The sequence below is a fragment of the Gymnoscopelus braueri genome (assembly GCF_963280865.1).
Source record: "Gymnoscopelus braueri genome assembly, chromosome: 12".
Lineage (NCBI taxonomy): Eukaryota > Metazoa > Chordata > Actinopteri > Myctophiformes > Myctophidae > Gymnoscopelus > Gymnoscopelus braueri.
In genome coordinates, this window is record NC_137614.1 from 39,055,069 (window position 1) to 39,063,033 (window position 7,965).

Genomic DNA, 7,965 nt, shown 5'->3' on the forward strand with positions numbered 1-7,965 from the left:
GAAAAATTCAAATTCTCTGCTCAATAATTCTTTTTATTATTCTTGATTGAGCAACCAGAAAATGTGCCTCAAAAATAACAACAACAAAAACAAACCTAATTCTTTGGAAATTTTTATGGAGATCTTCCACTGACTGACAATAATTTCTTAAAAAGTGAAGATGTATACAGCTTGTAGTCAGCTTGTAGTCAGCTCCCCTAACAACAATCAAATGCTTTAAAAGTATTTATTCTAGTTCTTATCACAGGTATTCCAGTTAGACACTGCTGAGCAACATACATTGTCTCCAGGCAGTGTTTCTATTTCTCTACCTATGCTCTAGGTCAAATGATCTAGATAAAAAGGTTAGCATAGGATAAGATGCATATAGCATGTCCATACTCAGTAAAGAATTAACTGAACACTGAGAGTGTTTTTACCTAATGTGACTCTGGCCTGACTCTGGACTGCATGGCCAACCCGTTCTCACTCCCAAGGCGTCACATTTTGCAGCTCTGTCAGTAGCCCTGAAACGTCAAGTTTTGACATGACGGGCACCCTGAAAGTCAAGTTTTGACATGACGCCATGGCGACTTTGCATGTTCACAAAACTATGCCTAAACCTAACCCTAATCCTAACCCTAAACACACAAAAATATACCTAATCCTAACTAAATAAAGTACATCAATCAACCCTAACCTCACAAAAATATGCCTAAACCTAACCTTAATCCTAACCCTAACCTCACAAAAACTATGCGGAGAGAGAAAAAGGAAAGTCATTCCGACGGTGGATTTCGATCACTGGAAGTTGAGGTTACTAGCCAAGCAATTCTACCTGGTAAGCCACCAAAAGTAGTTGGCCAACATCCCGTTTTGAGTAGTATTTGAGGCTCCAATGCGTGCCGTTTAGTTTTTGTAGTGCTCTATAGTCACACATTAGGGAGTGAAAATGACAGAGCAACAATAACTGACTCTATCTGTGAGAATGTGTTGGCTTGGCACACAACATGACTCTGGATGCATGGCATACTAATGTGACTGCATGGCATACCAATGTGACTCTGGACTGCATGACTCCTACAGAGCCACACCATAAAAAGTGATCTGTGGATGATACGGTAGACCTCTACAGGTACAGGGTATGGAGGAACCCAGACCTGGTGGTACAGGGTATGCAGGTACCCAGACCTACTTTCTCAGGGTACACAGGTGGCATTAGCCACATTACCATTGTTACACTATTACACAGAATTGAATTAACACTTGCTTGCTATACTACAGAAAGCTTCTTAATAATGAGTTGTACAGTACTTGACTGCAGGAGAAGGGATGCACATGGAAATTGCCTCAACGAGACGCAAAATGGATTGGCTTTGCTGTGAACTCTCATGTGAGACAGAGCCTTGAGAAAGAAAAGAGGAGTACAATAGAGGAGCCTTGATAGAGGTGGAGCAGGAAAAGAAAGGAGGTATAGACATGGACTGGAGGTTACTAAAGAGCTGAATGTGGAAGCACGAGTGAGAGAGGGTGTCAATGTGGAGCAAGATCTGGCAGCACCAGAGTCTTAGTGAAGCTGACTTTTTTGGGTTAGCTGGGAAAGGACCCTATACCCCCCCCCCACACACACACACACACACACACACACACACACACACACACACACACACACACACACACACACACACACACACACACACACACACACACACACACACACACACACACACACGCACACGTTGGATTTGCATTTGGAACTGGCTATTTTTCCTGGGAATACTGCAATGGATGTGATGTGTTCAATGGGTCCAAGTGGCACAACTGAGATACAGCTTTGTAAAGAAAATGAACATTGTGAAGAATCCGTTACTGTTCTAGCTGAATGGCATTATGGTTGTTTCATACCTGAAGCATGACTGGAGCATTTCAGAATAAATCCTGCGGTGAAACAGTCACTATAAACACAGCCTGTTATACAATACAGATTACCCCTAGCGTAGGCAGGCAACAAATAACTATACTGTTAGACTTCACAAAGTAGAACACTAATAATACTTCTCACAGATCCAGGTGATTTGATATGAACAAAATGAATTAAACCATCCTTGAATAAAACTTGCCCTGGGATTGTAGTATGCACATTGTGTACGGGCCTTCCACAAAAATTACATAAATAGCAATATACATCCACTCAGTCACTCACATACAGTAACTTTGATAGAATTACAATGGAAACACTTCTAAAATGCCTCGCCCTGATGTTGTCAGTGGTGTAGTCGACTTTCATCCCAAGATTTATATTCAGTAGATTTGTACTAATAACAGCTCCATCCAAACTTCTTCCATCCACGCCTTGACTAAACATCAAACAGGAGATTTAGTGATTTTCAATGCAACGATAATCAATTATAACATGCAACGCAGCACATTAACAAGTATGGAGAAGAATAGGAGGGTGCTACCAGCAGGCACACTAATGAACTCTAATGGGTTGTTTGAGACAATTACACTGTAGTAAAACCGCTTAATACTATTTTTTACAACATTGTTTTTAATGGGTCCAAGTCACACAACTGAGATATATATCTTTTTTGTACTGTACATAAACTGCAAACGGAATGATGCAGTTTATGTATACCGCGTACGTCATGTCCTTATTCACCTTCAGGAAGGTTCCCGGGTTCCCAGTTCAGGTCCCCCTGGGTTAGTGTTGAAGTGTCCTTGAGCAAGACACTGGAAACCCTAACTACTCCTGATGAGCCGGTTGGTGCCTTGCCTAGTTGACTCTGCCATCGGTGAGTGAAAGTGTGTGTGGAATGGATGAATGTAATGCACATCGTAAAGCACTTTGGATAAAGGCATGAATGCACCAATTACTAATCAACTAGAAAAGTCTTGGTTGACTAAAGTCTAGCCTCGGAAACCCAGGCTTTTTTTTTTGTTACAAAAGAAAAAAAGCCTGGGAGAGCCATGCAGGAACGATGGTCTTGGACCTTGTTATCTCCTAACCAATCAGAGTGCAGAGGGGCGTCGCTCTAAATTTGGTGACGTCAGCGTGCTCTGTGCACAGGCCGAGGGGGGGAGGGGAGGGGAGGCGGGGACATAGATTGGTGAAGCAATAGGAAGCCACGCACAAATCCGGGCGGCTGTGTTTGGGTCCGCCCTTCAAGACCATGGATTGAGCTCGTAGCCTCAGGCTAACTAAAGTCTGACTAAGATTAATTGAGAGGACATCCCTATTTTTGTTACAATCTGACATGAGATTTGTGGTCCCCACCCCCACTCATAATACATTTTGCCTGAATCTCCTGAATCTTATCACCTGGGGAGCTTTGACATCAGACAAGTATCAGACCCTAACCCAAGCTGTCACGGACTGTCTCCCTGTATCTCCCCTCTGGCCTCATCTCCTGTCTCTACATTTCCTCTCCTGTTTCATCGTCTCTCTGGGTCTCCCCTTTGGCCACTTTCCTCTCCCACATTTCTAAACACCTGTGTCCTGTTAGCCATTGTGTATAAAAGCCCAGTCCTCTGTCAGTCAGTTGTCCATTCATCTGATGTCAGCCTGTTTATATCCTGTGAGTAAATCGTCGTAAATCTGTCAGGTGGAAACCTTGTAGGCTTGTACTGTATGTCCAAAACAATAACTTTTCAAGAAAAAACCTGCAACGGATCCAATTAAGTTATTATTTAGTTCTTGTTATTAATACAAAAATAACAGATCTACAAGCTCACAATGTGCGCATCACACATAATATCGGCTATTTTTACTACTTTTGTGTGACAATGTCATGACAAAGTGAGGCATTCAATTTATTTATTAAAAGTTTAAATATGTATAGATACAGTACAAGGGTTCTGCACGACATAAACGCTTTCTGCTTCTTGTTATACTCACTTTGAGTATCCCTGCTGCTTTTTATTATGTGCCTGTTGATATTGCTGCTGTAACCTGTCTGCACCTGTTTTACCTGGGTGTTCCTGTGTTTCTGGGTGACTGGAGCAATAAACGTGGATTACCTACTCTCAGTGGTGGACAGTAGTAACAAAGTGCCTTTACTTGAGTACTGTACTTAAGTTCATTTGTTTAGTAAATGAACATTTGTTCTACTTTTGACTCCACTACATTCGTAGTTACTTTTAGGTCAGCTATTGGACACATGGCACATGCTTCTTCACAGAAGGAAACCAATCACAGTACCCGCTCTCAACTGGTGTGTGATGTAAAAGTGGAAATATGTCCGCACAGAAGGTAATCCAGAGTGAAAGAGGCTGTCCCTCTTTCACTCAAACAAAAGGCGATAATGGCGGTGGGAAGGGAAGAACGTGCTGGGTCTGACCGGCTCAATGAGTCTGACAAAACGGTCAAACTAGAACACCCACAGTATGTCCCAAGGCAATGTTTGACATTTCTGGAATGAAAAAGAATTCATATGCAGTATTTTCAAATGTTTACTGTGTTTTCTGTCGTTTTTCATACGCCACTGGTTACTTGCCTACCTGCACTTGGGTCCAGCTAAAAAACTGTGACGCAAACCCTAACCTTATTAAACCAATTTTGTCCCCAATTAGACATGCACCCCCAATCACCAGGTTTAATGTCCAAAGATTCATACCGAATTGTGATCCATGTTGCACACGCGCACAAACACACACACACACACACACACACACACACACACACACACACACACACACACACACACACACACACACACACACACACACACACACACACACACACACACACACACACACACACACACACACACACACACACACACACACACACACACACACACAGGAACAGAGGAACCATGTCTTCCAGTAAAAGGACCAAAGAAGAGTTGGCCCACCGATACACATCCCAGAGGGACGGGATTGAAGTTGCAAGTTCACAGACATCCTCCCTTTGTGTGTGCGTGCGCGAGTAGGCGCACGCGCGCACACACACACACACACACACACACTGTGTGTGTGCGCAGAGAGTCTGTATGTGTGTGTGTGTGTGTGCGTGTGTGTGTGTGTGTGTGTGTGTAACAAGAGGATTTAGCCTCTTGAAGCAATACTGTCAAAACCATAAACATTCATTATAAGGTGTCATGAGTCCTGTAATGACGATCAGCACCTCCCAGTACAGACCTCGTTTCACCACCGCAAACAGTCAGACAGTGCTTGATTAGAAGAGTTTTACAATATCGTCGGTGTCGGGTGGAAACCTTGTATGTCCAAAACGTTCACTTTTCAGGAGATGGGATAAAAAGAACCTGTCTTCCAATGAATCCAATGTAGTTCTATTTGGTCACAAGCTCTTGTTAATACTTTCATTGGTTTGATATAAAAACCCACAGACAGACTATAATCACGTTCACTTCACTTTAAGAAATCAGAAATAGCTGATCTATTTTTGCTACTTTTGTGTGATAGTGTAGTATGACGGAGTAGGACAAAAACATAAAAAGTTGAACTGGAGATACAAGGTTTCTACCCGACAGCAACGGTTCGCTTTGCCTCTGACTTGACCAAAGCTTAGTGATAATTAGCAACTCCAAGAAATATGCTACAAATGTGTGAAAGACTAGAACAAACGCACTAATGTTAGATAGCTGCCTATGTTTGCTGGTTGATAGGTAAGCACTCAGACACTGGAATACTGGTGAGAGTAGGCTATTAGGACCAGGCTTATAACGTTGTAGATTCAACATCATTATTTAATATACTTCACAGTACAGATTAAACAGATGCATAATGATGGAATGGAACTCATGGCTGGATGATGGAAATGATGATGGTAATGATGATGATTTTATAAGGTCAAACTAAGCATCAAAGCAGGAACACAAAGGAAACAACTAAACTCAAACTAGAACACCAGACTCCTCAGCATGCCTGCGATCTCAGCATGTACTTGCATTAGGTGCAGGTGGTGCTAACCAACTCTACCCAATTCAGGTGTGTCTATTGAGTGCCCAGTCTCAGGCTCCACCCACCCAGGACTGGGCAGGATCGAGGGGGATGTAAATGCAGTCCATTTACCAGTCCATCCCCTTTCTTTTTTCATTCACACAGTTTCTAACTGAGTTAGGTGTATCTTTGTACAATAGGCAGCTGTATGGTTGGATGGGTATATTTATGTACCGTATCCTATTTCTACACTTTTGAGGAAGCTTTGGTACTACAGGCAACCAGGCTTAAGAACAATAGACACTAAAGGCTTGTTGCATGTCTTCCTACTACACACACACACACACACACACACACACACACACACACACACACACACACACACACACACACACACACACACAGGCAGCTGTGCACGTACGGGCAAACACCTTCACAAACATGTTGTACCGTTATTAAGGCTGCACCTACAAACACAGCACCTTAAACACGCACGCACGCACGCACGCACGCACGCACGCACGCACACTACTAAACACATCCCAAACACATACACCCAACACTTTATCATTTAAACACGTCCTCTCTCTCTCGCTCGCACGCACGCACGCACGCACGCACGCACACACACACACACACACCCCCACACACACACACACACACACACACACACACACACACACACACACACACACACACACACACACACACACACACACACACACACACTATCTGCTGGATGAACATAAGTCTTACCCATAGAATTCCTATGACGGTCATTTTAGACTGGGAACATCAAAGGCGTAACAAAGTTGAATAAACCACTCAAAATTCTATGAAAATGGTGATCAGCAGTTTTATGTCTTAAAATAAATAGTGTGGAGGAACTCATAAGGTCTTAAGTCAATCCAATGAAACACATGAATATTTATGATTCATGACATTCGTAAATCGGTACGAATTTGACCCGAACACTGGCAGAATATTCAATATATGTCCATTTCTTAACAAGCTATTTCAAGAATCCTTTTGTACCTAAGCATCTGGAAAAAGCTATAGAGAACTTGGAGTGTGTAACCTGAGGTGAGTAATGATTTTGGGGTCAATAGCTGCTGATATTGTTTGCTTGTGTGGCTCTGTAGTCTACTCTTTTGCTTAACTTTAATCTACATCGACATTCAGGTGTAGTTTTATGCCAATTGTTTCCCCCAAATTGATCCCAAAGTTTCTATTATAGTGAATAACAAACAGGCAGAGACATTATTTCTTTAGAAATTATTTTTGCTCGAGTGTATCAGTTGAGATTCTAATATTCCATCACTGAGCCAGAGTGGTGCAGTCGTGCGTCGCTTACCAAGCCTAACCCTCTCCTATGGCAGCGGCACACACACACACGCACACGCACACGCACACGCACACGCACACGCACACACACACACACACACACACACACACACACGAAAATTAAATGAGTCTGCAGTTCTGACTGCAAGTTTGGGTCATCACAACTGTATATATACTAGATCTAAAAGACTAGAAGTCTGTCTGTCTGTCTGTCTGTCTGTCTGTCTATGTCCTGAGCTAACCTTGCATACCGCTGGACCGATCAGCGCCAAATTTCTTGTGTGTGCTGCCAATTTCTTTAACGGAAGTCGTCTGAGTGCTAACTGGCGTCCCAGTTCTCAATGTCCCGACTGGTCGTCAGTTAGGCGTGTTGTACAGAAATGAGAGATGGTTTTAATTTAAAGCAGAGGAAAGGAAAAGAGTACAGTGCAGGCTGTGAGGTGTCCTCATGGCGTACGTTGTCTTGTGGGGCCTTAAATAATGAGCTGTGCAGTCCCAGCCTCAACCGAGCGAAAGTAGAGGCTGTGTACATGCGCACACATGCACACGCACACAAGCATGCACACGCGCGCGTGCACACATAATTACTACTTGTGAGGGCCAAATGTCCCCACAAGTATAGTAGAATTTGAGTAACAGTAAGAAAAAGATTCAGGTTTGGGTTAGTTGTTAAGATTAGTAGAGGTTAGGTTAGGGTTAGAGTTATGCCTGATTTATACTTAGTTGCGTGCTGGTGTC